The sequence below is a fragment of the Bos indicus genome, chromosome 6 (assembly GCF_029378745.1).
Source record: "Bos indicus isolate NIAB-ARS_2022 breed Sahiwal x Tharparkar chromosome 6, NIAB-ARS_B.indTharparkar_mat_pri_1.0, whole genome shotgun sequence".
In the NCBI taxonomy this organism is placed as follows: domain Eukaryota; kingdom Metazoa; phylum Chordata; class Mammalia; order Artiodactyla; family Bovidae; genus Bos; species Bos indicus.
In genome coordinates this window covers 103701466-103722075 of record NC_091765.1, presented here as the reverse complement: position 1 = coordinate 103722075, position 20610 = coordinate 103701466, and the positions used below count along the sequence as shown (strand labels likewise).

Here is a 20610-nt window from a genome sequence, read left to right as displayed (position 1 = left end):
TGGCCATGGAATCAGGAATGAGTCCACAGACTTGACTTTTCAAAGTCACCTTCCTACTCAGTTTATGCTTCCATTAAATAGGGAAAATGCTAATTTCAAAGTTGCTGAAGTATATATTCTTACAGAGCTATGAAGATATCTAATAGTTAAGCATTATTGATATTCATCATTAATAACTGAAACTAACAGAAAAGCTGAACTTCTCACTTCTCCACAGGCTCCTCAATTGACGCTGACCACTCTTCTCAGGACACACACCACACCACTAGAGAATTCTCAGCCCACTCTCTTCCAGTAATGAAAATCCTCTGAAATCTCAGTCCAATGTTCTAATATCTATAGTCCTGCCTTCAGGCGAGCTGCGACCCCCTCAGCCTGAACCGGCAGGCGAGCTCAGGACAGCTGCCCAGAGCAAGTGATGCTCCTGTCTACACTCCCCAGCACACTAGCTGAGATGCCAGCCCCTCAGCTTTACATCCTGCTGATCTTTCAACTTCCTCCAGCTGGCTATGCCCTGGTCCCTTGGCACCAACCAAGCAATCTGCAGACAAGATTAATAAATCCCAGCTGCAGAAAGCAGTGCCTCTAATGAGAACGGAGCCAGGACAGGGCAAGATAACGAGACCCAGGCCAGGCCCACATCTAAATCCTGTGCTTCTCCAGCCTTAGCCTGGGCTTCTTCCTTGCACCCAAGACCACCAGCGGGCCAGCCTGTACTGGGCCTAGGAGAAAAGAGAGGACCCAGCCCCAGCCCCACCCTTGGTCATTCATGACCCATCCCACCAGCTTGGCCCACACAGGGCATTATTGTTAGGACAGCCAGCCAGGGCACAGGAGCCTCAGGGTGGCAGTGGCCATGTTCCCCAAACTGACTTTCTGTCCCAGATGCCCAGGGCCTTGGAACTCTCTTCTTCAGGGCTAGAAGGAATGTTTGAAGGAGGAGGCGTCTCTTACCTGCAAGGTTCTGCTCACGCAGCATCCTTGCCCAGGATGTTGGCCCTGCCCATCTGTTCACTCCACAAACACTGACTGTACATCTCCTGGGCTCCCGGCTTGAGTACAGACGATGAAATGGAAACAGCTGCTGCCCCTGCATTACCCACGATCTGGCAGGGGTGGTGACTTATAATCAGACGACTGCAATGAAATAAGGTCAGTGCTCAGAGCCTGGAGGGCTTCCTGGAGAAGGGAGCCCTTAAGTCATGTCTTCATGGAGAGGTAGGGATCCCAGATTAGCAAAGGATAAAAAAAACAAAGACACCAAGCCCTACTATGTGTGTGTGAATTTCTATATGTTCCCACAAGCACGGGGGAAAGTTCTGGGGTTCCACCTACCATGGGTTACCCCACATGAGATGGACAGAATGTATTTTTTTCTTTATTCTCCTCTTTGTTTGAATAGTTACAATAAAAATAGGACTTTAGTAATTTTAGAAGGCAACACAATAAACATGTAAAGCAAGAAGAGAAATGAAAAATTTAAGGAAAGTTGACCCAAAAGGAAAGATTCTGAAAATGAAATGATTTCTCTAAAGAAGGTAGAATGAATTCTGTCAAAAGTCTGTGTCTCTGATTCAAGACTGGTCCCCAGGAGGCTGATCAGAATGGAACTGTGGAGTGAGTAGTTCTCTCCACCTAGAGGTGATGGAGATGCCGAAGAGGCCGGAGACCCAAGGGTGGATGGTGAACAGAGCCGAACCTCACCAAGCCTCTCCCGCTAGGAGTACAAATTGAAAAGTACAAACTTTTCAATTTGCAAAGTTTCAAAACTGCAGAAAAGTCCCAAGAATAGTATAGTGAACTCTCCACATCTTCCTTAGACTCACCAATAGTTCATAGTTCCCCTCTGCTACTTTATCGATGTTTCTATACATAAAAGTCTATTTTTATGAACCACTTGAAAATAAATTGCAGACACCACAACAGCTCACCCTCAGTGCTGTGGCTTTCATCTCTTAACATCAAAGACATGATGAGATCACAACACAATTATCAAAACCAGGAGATTTTACCACTGATACGTTTCCCACTCCAATGTATGTCACCAATTGTTGCAGTGATGTCCTACTTAGCAAAATGATTCTTTTTCTTGACCCAGCACTGTAATTAAAGAGTAGTTGTATGCAGGGTGAGGTCATGTCTCTGTCAGAGGTACTCCAAACCACAAACTTCCCCAAATAATCAAGTGGAAAAGTAAAACATAAAGACAATCAGAATAATATGCCTCATTAGAATAATCTTTGACAAGTAGTAGGACAGGGCAGCTGGAAAGGGTTCTAGGCACCATGATCGAGGATGATGAACCCTCAGGTGATACCAGCCTTGGTCTTTGGCTCTGTGTCTAAGAAAAACACAAACCACATGCCCGCGGGCATGACAGTGGGGTCCTTCTGTCCTTGGGAGCTGGCAGCCTGGGTCAGGTGGGCCACAGCGCATAAGAGCAGGGGATCTGGGCTCCCACCTTGCAACTGCTGAGTCTACCTGGAGAAGTCACATAGACACTGTGGGCCTCGGTTTTCCCATCTGTAGGGGTGGAGTCTGGCCACTTCCTCACCCTCTGCCCCCTCATTCATGGCCACCCTGAGCCCTGCTGAGTTCTAATCCAGGGTCCCTGATCTGGGTGTCTACCACTACATTTCTGAGAATCTGAAACAGTAAAATATATTCACAGACTGTCGCTGGTGCCTCACTGCCCTCAGGGTGAAAACCAAACTCCTTGGCTTGGATAAAGCCCTTCCTCATCTGTCCCCTCCTCCTCCTTCCCATGAATCCCCTGAGACTCTCCTCACCAGTATCCCAACCAATGTCAGAAAGCAGCAGCCCTAACCAGCAGTGGTGTTTTCTCCAGAGCATTGATTGCTAAAGCCATGGAGGCCCAGAGAGGTTGAGGAACCGGCCCAAGTCCAGCAGCTCAGGAGTAACAGAACTGAGGCACCAAGAAATACGCTCCAAACCAGAGCCCTTCAGCCCACATGAGAAGCAAAGTGTTTCATTGACACAGGTCTCGACCTGCATGCTGCCTCTGGACAATGCTGGAAAAGACACTAAAACAGTGGTTCAGAAGGTGCTGGGAATAAAGATGAAAGCTGGTGGCTTTTTCTTTATGAAATGCTTTCTTACTTCTGTATAGCTTTAAATTTCACAGTGGAACAATAATAGTAACTAAAATTCCACAAGCACTAAGTGATGAAGAGTCCCACAAACATCTCACTATCACTACATCACTGATACACTATGCACAGGAAACAGAACTGGTGGCCTGATTTCAACTGGGAGCTCATCCCAGCATGGCGGGCATCGGCAGGATTTCCCACTCAGCTCTGCCCAGGCAGGTGGATGCTGCCTTAGACCAGGACCCTGCCCACAACTGGAGCATGCCTACCAATCCTGGACTCCCTCTGCACCTGGAAAAGATTTCTGATTTTTTTCCTTCCAATTGAAGTAACAGATGCCTTATGTGTGTGTGTGTGTGCTCAGTTGCATCTGACTCCTTGTGACCCCATGAACTCTAGCCCCCCAGGCTCCTGTGTCCATGGAATTTTCCAGGAAAGAATATTTCAGTGGGTTGTCATTTCCTACTCCAGGGGATCTTCCCAACCCAGGAATCAAACCCACATCTCTTGTGTCTCCTGTATTGGCAGGTGGATTCTTTATCACTGTGTCTCCTGGGAAGCCCCAATAGATGACTCATGGCTCCCTTTAAAGAGCTTAAGAGACTAACTCTATATTTATTTAATGATTATTTTTAATTCTGTCAAGACCCATTATCCTCTCTGAACCCCAGGTTCTTCATCTGTATAAGAAATAGGAACACTGGCATCCAAAGGGCTATAAGTGAAACTCCTAATAGCAGAGGATGTGTTCTGCTCAGTAGATACAGTGACAGACAGCATCATTACCACTTCCTGACAATCTACTCAGTGTCAGATACCAGGTACTAAAGCTTCATAGATGAAGAAGGCACAGTGCTACCCTGGAGTGATTAGAGGCCTAATGTTGGGGGGTAGGAGGCGGGGGGAGGACAATAAATTCCTAAAGGGCTAGTACTTGACCCTGAGCACAGCAGGAAGCCACTGGAGAGGTTTATGGCCAGGACAAGGTCAAACACCCATGCATTTCTGACTGCTTGCTCAGGGTCAACATGGAGGGCTGCCTGGAGGGGGCCCCCAGGGGCAGAGACAGCGTCCTGAGGCTGTGTGTCTCTCCCTGATAGGGGATGAAGGAGCCTGAGGTGACATTACGGATGTGAATAGTTCAAGAGGCAAAACCATAGGAGTATAGTCCAAGTGAATGACGACAAAGAATTTCTAAAGCTTGAATTGAGCTGTATTTCACATTTTGAAAAGTGAAAAGAAAAGTGAAAGTTGCTCAGTTGTGTCTAACTCTTTGCAACCAACCGACCCCATGGACTGTAGCCTACCAGGCTCCTCTGTCCATGAGATTCTCTAGGCAAGAACACTGGAGTACGTTGCCATTCCCTTCTCCAGGGTATCTTCCTGACCCAGGAATCAAACCTGGGTCACCAGCACTGCAGGCAGATTCTATACCATCTGAGCCACCAAGGAAGCCCTGTATTTTACATTTTAATCTAATTTTAAATCTCTTCAAACATTTACCAAGCTCCTTATCACTCCTACCCCAGGGCTACTTTTCTACAGAAATGGGAAGCAGCACAGTTTCAAGAAAACCAAGAGGATTGGGGCAGGGGTAGGGGGTAGGGGGTGGCAGGTGGGGGTCGGGGGTGGGGAGGTTAGGGGATTAGGTGAGATTACACTTCCCTGTTAAAAAATACGGAAATGGAGGTTCTCTGAGTCAAAGGACTGGCACTGAACATGCAGGAAGACTGGGATCTGAACACAGATCTGTCAGGCCCCAGGGCTTACTCCATAGTATCACCCAGTGGGTGACTCTCCTAGCATCACTGACAGCCTGGGTGGCCAGCAAGAGTTAGAGTCTTTCAAAATGGTGGGCACAGTCTTGTCATGAACAGGGACACCTACCTGGACACCCACTGTCATCCAGCAATCAGGAACGGAGTTCAGGAAGGGAGGCTGTGTTGGCAGTCAGACATCAGTCTTCCTCAAGAGAAAAATATTTAGCAAACACTTATGTAGAGAAGGAGTGAGCCCCACACTCGGACGGGATGTTGAGAAAGGCCACCTGGTCCTACTTCCCCATTGTACTGATGGGGCATGGAGCCCAGAGAGGGTGTGTCTAATGCAAACATACACAAGGAGGCGGGATTTGAACCCAATCCTCTGCTCTCGTTACCCTGGCCTCATGCTTAACCAAGTAAAGGTGTATAAGTGACATTACTGCCTGCTTCAGCAAGTCCTCCATGACTGCCAATGCTCCTGCCCCTGAAAACCTGGGCCTCCCTAAAAAACCCTGGACTTCCCTGTCAGACCCCAGGTTGAATCCTGGCTCCATTTCTTACAGCCTGTAGGACCAACATCAAGTCCTGTTACCTGAGCCAGAGAAAATTCTGTCTCCGGAGAATGCTCCATGGATTACGAGAATTTAGGCCACCCCTGTAGGGTCTGCTAAGAAAAGCAGCCCCTTCCATGGATGGACCCAGAGAGCAGTCAAACAATAACGGCTGCCTTTCCCTGAATGTCAATGCGAAGCCCACTGCTCTCCTCCAATGCCACTACCTACATCAGAGCCACCATCTTATTTTCTCATTGGCTTGGGAAGCACTCGGCTCTGTCCTAACTGAGTGACTCGCATGCTGCAGGTCATCCCTCTGTCTAGACTCCTCTGTTCCGCCCCTTTCAAGCCTCCTCAACTCCAAAAGCAAATATGTGCACTAAAGCACTGAAGTTACCCCAAACACCTCAACTCCGACTCACGTCTCCCCAACTTCCAGCCAGTCAGGAATCACTTCCTGCCACTGACTTTTAAAGTTGAGCCTGACTCCTCCCCTTCCGCTTCCATCACCACCCCGCCTCCTTCGCCACGCCCACCACCTGCTTCATGTCCCTGTTCCAAAGGAACAATATGATGGGGAAATCTTCAGCAGGGATTTCTGCACTTAAAAAGAAGGGCAGGCTACAAAGTTGGTGCAGTATGAACTCCAGTAAAATATAAAGCTAGCACATGTGTTGAGAGGACAAAAAAAAAAAATATATATATATATATATATGTGTGTGTGTGTATATATATATATATATATATATAAATAAAGATTAGAGGTGCTTTTCAAATTCTTTTTCCCCCAGGAAATGAAATCTTGTTGTGCAGTCCACATGAATCTGCTCTTGGAAGGACCCACTCCCAAACCTCAGCCTGTTATAATCCCCTTGCTGAGCCCACCCAGAAAGGTGCAGCATGGGTGGAGAGAAGGCAAAGCTCTCCTGCTTAGGGTCCACCGTTCGCTAACTCTGACTGTTAAAGACTTATGTAACCTCCTGCAGCACCTGTTTCTTCCTACCTTCTCTGAATGGTGGTTCAGAGACCCAGAGAGGAGCATAAAGCATCCATCCAGGGGTTACTCAATAAATATCACAGTGAAAAGGCAGACTGGATGGATCGGGACAAGATAGTCCAGACCAAGTCCGGGGTGGCTGGCTTGGAGACCTCATCCCATCTACCACCACCTGCCTCCTCCACCTTCCAGAAACCCGCAGGTGCCATCAACAGGACAATGCTGCAAAGCCACAAACCCACAGGAAACCAGGCCTCTTGCCCCACACACAGCTACCTCCTCTGGAAAAGGTGACCCTACCCATCCTGCCAGCCAGAGAACAAGAGGAAAGTGGCTGAGGGTGGCCCAGAGTCAGTCTGCATGGGTCTCTTGAGGCCTGACTCCTTTCCCTGAACCCTAAAAGCAGCAGTTAAACCAAGAGCCGCCATATATGAGAGCCTACTCTATGCCAGGCAATGTGTTGGGGATACCCATCTCAATCCATCCTCAAAACCTCCTTGTGAAACAAGTAACAATATTATCCCCATTTGACATATAAGGAAACTGAGGCTCAAAGAGGTGAAGTCGCCTGCCCAAGGTCCACAGCTTGTTTAAGTGGCAAAGCCAGGACTGAACCCAGGTGTATCTGACTCTAAGGCCACTTTTTAGGTGCCTAAAGAATTGTCAGTTTTGTCTTCTATCCCCAGGACCCAGCACTATGCCAGGCATGTTCTTAGAAGGGATCCAGGAACATTTTTAGGAAGGAAGAGCAAGGCTCCTTCCTGCAAATTGTGCCATCACCTCCAAGAACAAAGAATACTGACAGGATATATCAAACGTCACCAAATTAATAGCAACGCTTATATAAAACAGTACAACTTTTTCAATCATGAAAAACTTTCAATATCATCAGAAAACCACCTACTTCAGTTCCCTACTAAACATAAACACAATTATTGATAAAATTGCTACTCATATTCAGGACCCACGTAACAAAATTCTCATCAACTAGAGGAATGAGAAATAGGAAAAGAAGTTCGTCAAGGCTGTATATTGTCACCCTGTTTATTTAACTTCTATGCAGAGTACATCATGAGCAACGCTGGACTGGAAGAAGCACAAGCTGGAATCATGATTGCCGAGAGAAATATCAATAACCTCAGATATGCAGATGACACCACCCTTATGGCAGAAAGTGAAGAGGAACTAAAAAGCCTCTTGATGAAAGTGAAAGTGGAGAGTGAAAAAGTTGGCTTAAAGCTCAACATTCAGAAAACAAAGATCATGGCATCCGGTCCCACCACTTCATGGGAAATAGATGGGGAAACAGTGGAAACAGTGTCAGACTTTATTTTTCTGGGCTCCAAAATCACTGCAGACGGTGACTGCAGCCATGAAATTAAAAGACGCTTACTCCTTGGAAGGAAAGTTATGACCAACCTAGATAGCATATTCAAAAGCAGAGACATTACTTTGCCAACAAAGGTTCATCTAGTCAAGCCTATGGTTTTTCCTGTGGTCATGTATGGATGTGAGAGTTGGACTGTGAAGAAGGCTGAGCACCGAAAAATTGATGCTTTTGAACTGCGGTGTTGGAGAAGACTCTTGAGAGTCCCTTGGACTGCAAGGAGATCCAACCGGTCCATTCTAAAGGAGATCAGCCCTGGGATTTCTTTGGAAGGAATGATACTGAAGCTGAAACTCCAGTACTTTGGCCACCTGATGTGAAGAGTTGACTCATTGGAAAAGACTCTGATGCTGGGAGGGATTGGGGGCAGGAGGAGAAGGGGACGACAGAGGATGAGATGGCTGGATGGCATCACTGACTCGATGGACGTGAGTCTGAGTGAACTCCGGGAGTTGGTGATGGACAGGGAGGCCTGGCGTGCTGCGATTCATGGGGTCGCAAAGAGTCGGACACGACTGAGTGACTAATCTGATCTGATCTGATGAGAACATGGTGAAACTTCCTTTAGACCATTCTGTGCATGTGAGGTTTTGCTTTTTCTTTAGCTTTTCACTGTAAAATCTTACCAGATCCTGAATGAGAGAGAAACTTCGAGGTGGGAAAGAGCAATGGGAACCAATAACTGTGCTGCAAGGGAAATAAAGCATCATGGCAGCACCAACGCTCCTCTCCCATCAAATAGAACTTGATACAATTCAACAAATATGCACCCAGTAGTACTAATCGTAACAGTCGCTGATTATGTAACAGTCTATACTAGAAATTCTTCCAAATGCTCCAAATTCTCTATAATTCCACAACCCCATGACATGGGTATTATTAGTGCCCCGATTTAGTGTTCAGGTAGAAAAGACAGAAGTACTTTGACTGGGTGACATAGCTAGCAAGTAGGTGTGGGAGGCTGTGCCCAAGTGGTCTGGTTCCAATGTCCACATTTTTACCGGCTCTGCTATGTAGCTTCCAGGTGTCAGATATTGTGCTAGGTTGTAAAGATAGAGCCACAGGCAAGCCCAGGCACTGCCTCATCCACAAAAAGTCAAAGAAACTATGTTTATAATAAGAAGCCACAGCCATTCTGCATACCTGGGGATAGATGGGTGCCACTCCTTAGGCAGCAAGAAGGCGTCAGGTCTTTACATCCATAATCCTGGTTCTCACGAGGTCCTGGAGAAGCACAGGTTGTTTTCCTCATTTAATAGGGACACAATTTCAACTGCATGCAAGTAAAGGACTTGCTCAAATCCTCACCTGAATACAGTGTTTGCTCTTTCTGCTGCTATTTCTTGCTGACTCTTCACAAACTCCCTGCACCATTTTGGAATCTCCCCTTTGTTAATGTACAAGGGCCCCTTAACAAGTCCCAGAAAAGGCCCCAGCCATCAGGCCATTTCTCTCTCACCTCTCTTGAAATGAGTCACATAATCACACCGCTGAGAAGAAGCAGGGTGACTGGTGACTTTCAAGCTAAGAGCAACTTCTTTTGTGGTTTCCACATCCTTTGTACACCAGCCACTCAATGGGGCTCGATATGCTTAGGGCACTCCTCGCCAGACAACTACAGAGCACCTGCTGTGTGCACAGTTGGAGGAGGGGCACACAGAGCTCATCTACATCCTGGCTTCTCTCAAGAGAATGACTCCAGAGCTGCACAGGGCTGAGCTGAAACAAGCGGGGTGAGACCGGGGGTTTGCTACAGGGCTGGGGTGCCTGGACCAAGAAGAACGTATGGCCAGATTACTCACTGCCAGGTTACTACCATCACAGGGAAGGAAGAGGCTTAAGGATGACGTCTTCTGGTGCAGACATTTGCCCAGTCCCTTGAATGTGATGGCTCAGGGCTGTGTGTCCCAGTGGTGACCCCACCCGCATGAGGAGTTCAGCTGAGTCAGGGAGGCAGGCGAGGAAATGAATGTAACAAGCCCAGGTGATAACTGCAGACCTGGGGCTGTGGCTCCCAGGAGAGTGTGAAGAAAGAGACATCTGACATGGACCCTGGCAGGAGTGAAATGCAGACATGCAGACAAGGCAGCAGGGGTCTAAAGAAGGTTGAATGGCATTGAGGCAGGAAGAGCAGGAGCATGCACTCAATTCATTCATTAATCCATTTGTTTATTCACTCATTCACTCAACATTCCAGTGGCTGCCCATTTCCAGGCCCTGTCCTGGGCACAGAAGCCTCAGACACAAATCCCACCCAGGTCCTGGACTCCCATCAGTGTGGAAGAAAAACTATGAAAGACAATAGCCTCACAGTTTGGCCAAGTTTGGGACAGAAAGATATGCAGGGCCTAGGGAGTCAGGAAGTACCCGAGGATATGAGCCTGAGCCACCTTTAGAGGGGGCAGAAAGGGTGTGCTATGGCAAGAAAACAGATATACAGAGACAGGAGGAAAAAGGGCAAACTCAAGGAAGACAGATTGTTACGTAAGGCAAGGGGCAGTGTTATGGACTGAATGTTTGTGTCCCCCAGAAATTCATATGTTGAAACCCTAATCCCCAATGTGATGGTATTTGGAGATGAAGCCTTTGGGAAGTGATTAGGCTCACATGACAGGATCAGTGTCCTAATAAGCAGACACACAAGAAAGCTTACTTCCTCTCTCTCTGTCCACTTCACGAATGCACAGTGAGAAGGCGGCCACCTACAAGTCAGAAGAGAACTCTCACCAGAATCAGCCAGCACCTTGATCAGCCCCAGAATTGTGAGAAATAAACTTCTGTTGTTTAAGCTGCCCAGTCAATGGTATTTTTTCTTATAGTAGCCAGAGCAGATGAAGATAAAGGATGAAAGCAAGAGCATCAAGAGATGAGGCCACAGATGTCTTGACAGGGGGTGTGGGCTTCATCCTAGGACACAGGGAGCCCACTGAACAGAGGGGTGACACAGCCAGGTGTATGGTTTCTGAAAGACATCAGCCTTTCTCGGTATGACTGATCATCCTTCCAAACACTCCCAGTAACCCAGTAACCCAAGGTCCGTTTTGAGGAAGAAGTGAGTGGGCAGCATCCTTAGATTATCCTTGGAGAGCACTGGACACTCAAGGTCTGCTCACAGAGACCTGGGAAGTGAGTGTGGTTCTAATGTGGCTCTTCTTCCAGCCTGGGTCAGCTCCATCAATGACATTCCTGGAGGTGCTTCCTTCCCAGAACATGGTCCTAGGGATGTGAGGACATTTGGAGGCTAAGACGGAACAAACAACCCAATGTGATATACTGAGGAGCAGATGGCAACACAGAGACACAGGTGTCTGCGAAGAGATGGCGGCCAGTACTGATGCTTTTGAACTGTGGTGCTGAAAAAGACTCTTGAGAGTCCCTTGGACTTCAAGGAGATCCAACCAGCCCATCCTAAAGGAAATCAGTCCTGAATATTCATGGGGAGGACTGATGCTGAGGCTGAAGCTCAATACTTTGGCCATCTGATGTGAAGAGCTGACTCACTAGAAAAGACCCTGATGCTGAGAAAGAGTAAGGGCAAGAGGAGAAGGGGGTGACAGAGGATGAGATGGTTGGATGGCATCACCGACTCAATGGACATGAGTTTGAGTAAACTCCGGGACCTGGTGATGGACAGGGAGGCCTGGCGTGCTGCAGTCCATGGGGTCACAAAGAATTGGACAGGATTGAGTGACTGAACAACAACAACAAGCACCTAAGAGAGCAGACCATCAGGACTGAGGGGCACTGGGAGAGGGCGACCAGGCCTGGGTTCCAAACCACATTCCATGGAGCCCTGGTCCTCCCTGAAGGTGCTTAGGGATCTTAAAGATCAGGGTGTTGGAGCAACAATGTTTGATTCTATTTTTCTTTTCTGGTGCAATAATTTTAAACTACAGACAGAGCATGCAAACTCAAATGAGATGCACACCAAAAGACTCCAGCACATGGACCTGGCTACTAGGTGAACGCTCAGCTTTGTTTATTTCTTGGTGTTGAGACTTTCCTATCATGTCCAGGAAAATGGATCCCCAAAAGGCAAGACAAGTTGTTGACAAAAACGCTACCATTTGCAAATGTGGTGGGTAAAAGATTCTCAAACCAGAATAGTTTCACACCCACAATAAAGCCCAAGTAACACTCCAAACTTAATTTTGAAAGTTGTATTCATCAGACCAACCTCACTGTTCTCACGGGCTGACTCATAACTTGAAACGCTGTAAGTTTAAAGTCATAAATGTGATGGTAAATTAGTTCCTCCCTGTTTTGTATATTGGGGGAGGAGATCAGCTGTTAAAACAATTAAAAAAAAAACAAACCCGCTTCATTATTACAGATGGGGAAACAGACCCAGACAGAAGGAAGGGTATTGTGTCATTCTACTTTTATCTTTGATTATCACCCTTGCTCAATGGGCTTCAGGAGAGCAGAAAGCAAGTGTCCAGCACACAGCAGGCACTCCACAAACAACTGTGTAGAGGAAGGACCCCTGCAGAGCATTACAGGCAGGGGGTGGGCAGAACTCAAACCCAAGCCTGTGACTCCTGGCTCAGGGTTGGTTTCACACTCCGCTGCCTTCACTCCTTTCCTAGAAATGATGAAGCAGTCCACGCCCAGCACCCTGAGGGACAGAGTATAGAGTAACAGGGCCAGGCCTCCTTCTGCAGGAAGCCACTGACAGCTGACACACCCTTCACTCTGAGCACCAATTTGAAATGTGTGCTTGCTTAGGTGGTTTGTTATTATTCAGTCGCCAAGTCACCTCTGAACAGACTGCAGCACACCAGGCTTCCCTGTCCTCCACTATCTCTCAGAGTTTTCTCAAACTCACGTGCACTGAGACTGTGATGCCATCCAACTATCTCATCCTGTCACCCCCTTCTCCTCCTTCCATCAATCTTTCTCAGCATCAGAGTCTTTACCAATGAGTTGGCTCTTCCCATCAGGTAAAGTATTGGAACTTTAGCTTCAGCATCAATCCTTCCAATGAGTATTCAGGGTTGATTTCCTTTAGGATAGCTTCCCTAGTAGCTCAGTTAGTACAGAATTCACCTGCAATGCAGGAGACATCAGTTTGATTCCTGGGTTGGCAAGATCCCCGGAGAAGGGATAAGCTACCCACTCCAGTATTCTTGGGCTTCCCTTGTGGCTAAGCTGGTAAAGAATCTGCCTGCAGTGTGGGAGACCTGGGTGCGATCACTGGGTTGGGAAGATTCCCTGGAGAAGGGAAAGGCTACCCACTCCAGTATTCTGGCCTAGAGAATTCCATGGACTGTATAGTCCATGGGGTCACAAGAGACGGACACAACTGAGCGACTTTCATTTCATTTCCTTTAGGATTGACTGGCTTGACCTCCTTGCAGTCCAAGGGACTCTCAAGAGTCTTCTCCAGCACCACAGTTCAAAAGCATCAATTCTTCAGCACTCAACCTTCTTTATGGTCCAACTCTCACATCTGTACATGTTTGGGTGGAGAACTATCCTTTACATGCTATGAATGAAGGTCCCCTAGTCTTACCTACTGGAGAAGGCAATGGCACCCCACTCCAGTACTCTTGCCTGGAAAATCCCATGGACGGAGGAGCCTGGTGGGCTGCAGTCCATGGGGTCGCTAAGAGTCAGACACGACTGAGTGACTTCACTTTCACCTTTCACTTTCATGCATTGGAGAAGGAAATGGCAACCCACTCCAGTGTTCTTGCCTGGAGAATCCCAGGGACAGGGGAGCCTGAATCGACTTAGCAGCAGCAGCAGCAGCAGTCTTACCTACAGATCCAGCAAGATGGTAAATGTGATTCATCCTTATTGGAGGGAATTAACCAGTTGCCAGCTATTTTAGAAACAACCCGACTGTGTAACTACAAGAGAAGTGGGGGACCAGTTCTGCCTACTCTGATTCTGAAACTGGAGGGAGGGCGGGTATCAGAACTCCCCAGATAGATTTAGTTAAAACCCAGATTTCTGACTTTTAACCCAGTGTTTCTGATCCAGCAGCTCAGGGTGGGGCCTGAGACAGCGCATTTCTGAAACGTTCCCAAGCAAGGATGCTACTGCTGGTCCAGGACCCTCCTTGAAGAACCACTGCTGTAATCTATTCATTACAAAATCTCCTTAATGTGACTCATTAAGGCAGGTCATGGAAGCCTGGACAGGTAGGTCCTCCAAAGACGGGGAGGGTGGAGAAGGCAGAGGACTAGGCATTCTAGGAAGTAAGCAGTGTGAGCAAACACGCTGGAAACGGCGGGTAAGGAAGTCAGTAGTTCACTGTGGTCCAAGGGGTAACGAGGAGCAATGGAGGATGAGGAGGGAGAAAAAAGCAGGGGCTGGAGATGACAGCCTGACAAGGGTGAAACCGAGCATCAGCTATGGACCAGGCCCTGTGTTTGCTGCTATTGATTTCCAATTTCATTGCACTGTGGTCAGGGAACACACTTTGTATTATACCTATCCTTTGAAGTCTATTGAGTTATTTGACAGCAAAGCATATGGCATATCCTGGAGATTGATCCATGGGCACTTGAGAAGTATATTCTTGGTGAAGAACTGGAGAAAAGGGCAACCGTGTGCACTCTTGGTGGGAATGTAAATTGGTGTAGCCACTATGGACGACAGTATGGAGGCTCCTCAAAACCTTAAAGGTAGAACTATCACATGATCTGGCATTTTCTGCTTCTTGATATTTATCCAGAGAAAATGAAAGTACTAACTTGAAAACATATATGCACCTCTATGTTCACCGAGGCATTATTTATAATGCCCAAGAGATTGAAAAATCCTAAGTACCCACTAGGTTGTCCACTGGCGGCTAGTTCCCTGGTTGTTCCCTGGTGGCTCAGACGGTAAAGAATCTGCCTGCAGTGTGGAAGACCCGGGTTTGACCCCTGGGTCAGGAAGATCCCCTGGAGAAAGGGAAAGGCTACCCCCTCCAGTGTTCTTACCTAGAGAATCTCATGGACAGAGGAGCCTGGCGGGCTACAGTCCATGTGGTCGCAAAGAGTTGGACACGACTGAGCGACTAACACTTTGACTTTCAAGTGTCCATTAGTGGATGAATGGATAAATAAAATGTAAAATAGATATAAAATGGAATATTATTCAGCCACAGAAAAGAATGGAATCTTGCCATTTGTGAGACATGGATGGACCTTGAGGGCATTATGCTAAGTGAAATGAGTTACACAGAGAAAGAAAAATACCACATGAACCTCACTTATATGTGGAATCTTAAAATAACAACAACAAAACCAAACTTACAGACACAAGAGAACAGACTGCTGGTTGCCAGAGGCTGGGGGTGGGGGGTGGGTAGGAGAGTGGACAAAATGGGCTAAGGAGGTCAGCAAGCACAAAGTTCCAGTTACAAAATACAAAAGTCATGGGGATGTAACATACAGCATGGTGACTACAGTTAATAATACTGTTTTGTATATCTGAAACTTGCTAACTATAGTTAGTAATACTGTGTTGCATATTGGAAACTTGCTAAGAGAGAATATCTTAAAAGTTCTTGTCACAAGAAAAAAAAATTTAAGTAACTATATATAGTGACAGATGTTCACTAGACATTGCAGTTATCATTCCATAATGTATACAAATATCAAATCATTATGTTATACACCTGAAACTAATGTATTATGCCTCAATTATACCTCAATTAAAAATATGTTATTTACACACACACACACACACACACACACACAGATCTCCCTGGTGGCTCAGATGGTAAAGAATCCGCCTGCAATGTGGGATTGATGAGTTCGATCCCTTGGTTGGGAAGATCCCCTAGAGGGCATGGCAGCTCACTCTTGTATTCTTGCTGGGAAAATCCCATAGAGAGGAGCCTGGTGGGCTACAGTCCATAGGGTCGCAAAAAGTTGGACGTGACTGAATGACTGAGCACAACACATATATACATATACATATTCTGATGTTGTTGGTGGAGTATTCTATTGCTATCTGTTAAGTCCGATTGGTTTATAGTGTCGTTCAAGTTTTCTACTTCCTTACTGATCTGTCTAGTTGTTCTATCCATTATTGAAAGTAGGATATTGAAGTATCCAACTATTACTGCTGAATTATCTACTTCTCCGTTCTTTTCAATTAGTGTTTGCTCCATATATTTGGGTGTTGTGCTGTTAGGTGCGTATGTGTTTATAATTGTTATATCTTCTTGTTGAATTTACCCTTTTATCATTCAGTATCAGTATCAGTTCAGTCGCTCAGTCGTGTCCAACTCTTTGCGACCCCATGAACTGCAGCATGCCAGGCCTCCCTGTCTATCACCAACTCCCGGAGTCTACCCAAACCCATGTCCATCGAGTCGGTGATGCCATCCAACCATCTCATCCTCTGTCATCCCCTTCTCCTCCTGCCTTCAATCTTTCCCAGCATCAGGGTCTTTTCAAATGAGTCAGCTCTTCGCATCAGGTGGCCAAAGTATTAGAGTTTCAGCTTCAACATAAGCCCTTCCAATGAACACCCAGGACCGATCTCCTTTCGGATGGACTGGTTGGATCTCCTTGCAGTCCAAGGGACTCTCAAGAGTCTTCTCCAACACCACAGTTCAAAAGCATCAATTCTTCGGCGCTCAGCTTTTTTTGTAGTCCAACTCTCACATCCATACATGACCACTGGAAAAACCATAGCCTTGACGAGACGGACCTTTGTTGGCAAACTTATGTCTCTGTTTTTTAATATGCTGCCTAGGTTGTATAATTAAATGTAAGTATAAAATATCCCTCTTTATCTCTGCTTTTTTATTTTAAATCTATCTGGTATGATAGCAGTGAGTAGGGCATGGCAACTTAATCCAGTATTCTTACCTGGAGAATCCCCATGAACAGAGGAGCCTGGTGGGCAACAGTCCCTGGGGTTGCAAAGAGTTCGACATGACTGAGCGACTAAGCCCACACATGGTACCAGTATAGTCACTGTCGCTTTCGTATAGTTGCTCTTCGAATGGTGTATATTTTCCCATACTTTTATTTCCAATCTATTTGTATATCTGAGTCTAAAGAGGTATACACCTGTAGACACCATAAAGTTAAGTCATTTTAATACAGTCTAACAATCTGCCTTTTGATTGGTTTGTTGAATCCATTCACATTTAATGTTATTAATATTACTGATATAGTTGAGTTTACATCTTCCACATTACTTTTTGTTTTCTATATGTCCCATGTCATTTTAGTTCCTCTATTCCTCCTTTACTATGTTATTTTGCATTAGATGAATCAAACCAATGTCACAGCAAGAACTTCAAAGAGCTAACTCTTTTTAATTCAGATACAAAATTACCTCTCCCACAATTTTTAGGTTCTTAAATGGTTCACTTTCTAATCCATCCTGATTTTTTCTCTCTGGTTCCGGTAAACAGAAGCAAATCAATTACTCACCCAGTAGTCATGGAACACCAACTATAATAATGTCCATTACCAGCTTCCTGGGGTGGAGAATTTGAGGCTACAGTTTGACCTTCCCACACAGAGGAGAGAGAAAGCCATTCACAACATTTTGAGGATCCTGTTCATGACATGTGATGATGAGAAGTGTTATAACAATTCAGTGCTTCAGACCAAGGTGGAAAAGGATGGTTCCACAGGTATTTTCAAGTGCCATGGCATTGCTTTCACAGACCTGGCACAGATGCTAACAAAGATCTAATGAGCAAGAGACTGTTCTACAGCTGCACCAATGAACAGGTAAGACACCACAAAATGATCAGCGCACATGCCTGCCTGGGAGTGTTAACACCCCTCCCCACCACCTCTTAGTCTACCTACAAAGCCCTCTGCTCCAGAAAGTGAAACTACAATCCAGGAGCTTATGAATTATAAAATCCAAAATTTACAATGTATGTTGTAAACACCTGAGGTTTGGGGCACCCAGAACTCCTCCCCCATCTTCTAGCTGGGGCACTCCCAATTTCTGATATCCTCTCCAGCTACAGGATTATTTATGTATTTTGGTATGAAGTATCTTGCATCCATCTTGCTAGTGGTAAAGAACCCACTTGCCAATGCAGAAAACATAATGAGATGTGGGTCCCATCCCTGGTCAGGAAGACCCCCTTGAGGAGGGCACGGCACCCCACTCTAGTATTCTTGCCTGGAGAATCCCATGGACAGCTATAGTCCATAGAGTCACTAAGAGTGGGGAATCAACTGAATGGACTTAGCATGCATGCATGAATGTCTTGCATGCACCTTTAGCCATGTCTATAGAAAACTCAGGGGATCTGTAATGCCCAAGCCCTCATAAACTGGACTCGTCCTGGGTATCTGGAAAATTTCCAGGGAGAGACAGATCATGCAAGTAAAACACCCATTTGCCCAATAGTTTAAACAGATTAGGCAGAATCCAGGGGGCATCCAGGCCTTTGTTCAAAATAAGGTGTCTGGTAGGCAAAAGAACCTCTTCTGGCCCTGATTCTGAAAGGCTCCAAGACTTGCCACAGAAACTCAATTGCTGCCAGGCTTAATGAGCTCACTTGCCCAGCTGCCCTGGCACACGAAGCAGCCCTGCCAATTTCCAAAGAGAGATGTGCCTTCCAGAGCATGTTCTGAGATGCAGCTTTGGAGAAATGGAAAAATCAGACCACTTTAACAAGAAGTATGACCTATGAACACAAGAACATGGTTTGGATTCTGAAGAACAGCTTTCCAACATTTTTTTTTCTGCCCTAAAGTAAAAGCAGGCTGCACGGTAAGGCAGTGAAACCCCCCTGTGCAGAAGGAAAACCTTATTAAGTTTCACAGAAGCTTCACTCGAGAAGGTAATGGCAACCCACTCCAGTATTCCTGTCTGGGAATTCCCATGGACAGAGGAGCCCAGCAGGCTACAGTCCATGGGGTCACAATGAGTCAGACGTAACTTACAGACTAAACAACAACAGAAGATGCTTCACAACTGTCATCTCGGGACTGATGGAACAACCAGGGATGTTTCAGTCGCGAGTACTGAGGCATCCAAGGTTTGGAGAGTTGATGTCACTAGAGGTGGCCGCTGCCATGAAGGAGTGGGGCTTATTAAGGGCAGAATGGACTCGAGGCAAACAACAGAGAGAAGAACCAACGGCACTCAGTTAAGGTCCCTCCCAACACTGACATTATAGGCAGATGAAACATACTCATTTTTCATTTCCTGGCTCAGACGTGAAGACAAATCAGTCACCATACTATCAACACCAAACACTGAGGCTAAAGGCCAAAAGCTATTGACCACCCACGGTGGCCCGACCCTGTGCCGGGCTGTGGGAGGCCCCCTGTGGACCAGGCAGCATCTCCACTTCCTGGAACCTTCTGTCTAGCAGGAAAGTCCGGCAAATCACTGGCAGCTGGAATACAGAATCCAGGGCAGCAGGAGCCCCAGGGACACATACAACGTGGCCTGCAAATGTGGAAGTACTGTCAAGGAAGGTTTTCTGGAGGAAATAAGGCTGATGATGGACGCTCAGCACATGCAGAGGATGTTCATCAAGTGAATGGGGTAGGGAATACTAATGGGCAGATCTGCCAGAGGGACGGGCATGTGCAAAGGCCGGACCCCCTCAGGAACAGCAGGCAGACAGTATGGCTGGATGCATGCTCTGGTGAAGGCCTGGGAGGACAGACGCAGGGGCAGGCCATGACATCCTGCGCAGAGCAGGAGGAAGCCTCTTTAGTCTGTTCCTCTGCCTCCAGACTCTTCCTGTCTTAATCCAGCCCCACTGACTTCATTCACTGTATCTTCACTTGAAGATCAAGCTGATAGGTCCCTCCTGGGGCCCCACCATCCAAGCTGGGCTTTGGAGCCTGCAGGGTTTCACAAGCGGGGGTGGGTGAGGGAGCTGTTGTGGGCAGAGGTAGCTGGCAAGCAAGGGTCTAGGAGAAGGGACAGTGCTTAGGAGAGGGGTACCATTCACTGGGGGAGATACAGGAAATGAGCTGGAAGCAGGCCACGGGGGCCTTGAACACAGGTGAAGGTGGCTGCACTCTTTTCAGAAATAATCAGCAACTGTCAGAGTAGCCAGAGAGCTGAGCCCCCATCCCCACCACTTCGACTTCCACGTGGGCAACCTCAGGTAAGTCACTCGTTCTCCAGCAATAAGTGCAGCCCAATGAGGGCTGGAGAGGAAGACTCACTGTCGCCCGCAATAACCCATTTTCACTTACATGTGTGCAAGGCCCACCCCTAAGCCCCCACCCAGCAGGCGCACAAGGTCAGGCACCTGCTGGCAGGTGTGTGTGTGTGGAAGATGAGAATGCCCCTGACCCGTGAAAAACTGGGACAAAGCCTCCCCGGGCATTTCTCCACGTGAAGCACACGCACCTGGCCGGGGTCCGGGTGTGACCCTCACCCCTAACGCCAGAGCTCCCAACGGTGAAGTGATTTGTCCTCCTCGTGGCTTCTGGCAAGATCAAGAGGAGCTCAATACAGCCTCCCTCCCAAATGCAGAAAGCAGAGAAGATGCGGTCTCCAGCAGTGAAGGTGCACAACACCAGAACACAGGCTTGCCACGACCAGAGCATCAGTGGCCCTCATCCAATCAGCGCTGACCATGGCGCAGCCCCGCCCACGAGATGCTCAGAAGCGAGATCTCCGTATTCCTGGGCGAGTGAAAGTCGCTCAGTCCTGTCGAACTCTTTGCGACCCCATGGACTATACAGTCCATGGAATTCTCCAGGCCAGAATACTGGAGTGGGTAGCCTTTCCCTTCTCCAGGGGATGGTCCCAACCCAGAGATCAAACCCAGGGATCAAACCCAGGTCTCCCGCGCTGCAGGCGGATTCTTTACCAGCAGAGCCACAGGGGAAGCCCA

General features: G+C 47.2%; 1 protein-coding gene across 5 annotated transcripts in view; it reads right to left on the bottom strand.

The window, feature by feature from the left end:
* Nucleotides 1–20610, bottom strand: part of LOC109560663 (janus kinase and microtubule-interacting protein 1) — a 226405-nt gene that overhangs the window by 195650 nt on the left and 10145 nt on the right. The window contains exon 1 of one of the 5 annotated variants that reach the window (XM_070791777.1): nucleotides 8958–13572. The exons of 3 other annotated variants lie outside the window; for them this stretch is intronic. The gene's annotated coding sequence lies outside the window, so the exon portion shown is untranslated. Of the gene's footprint in view, nucleotides 1–954; nucleotides 4484–8957; nucleotides 13573–20610 lie in introns of those variants that run through there. One more of the 5 variants, XM_070791776.1, reaches the window with a different exon arrangement.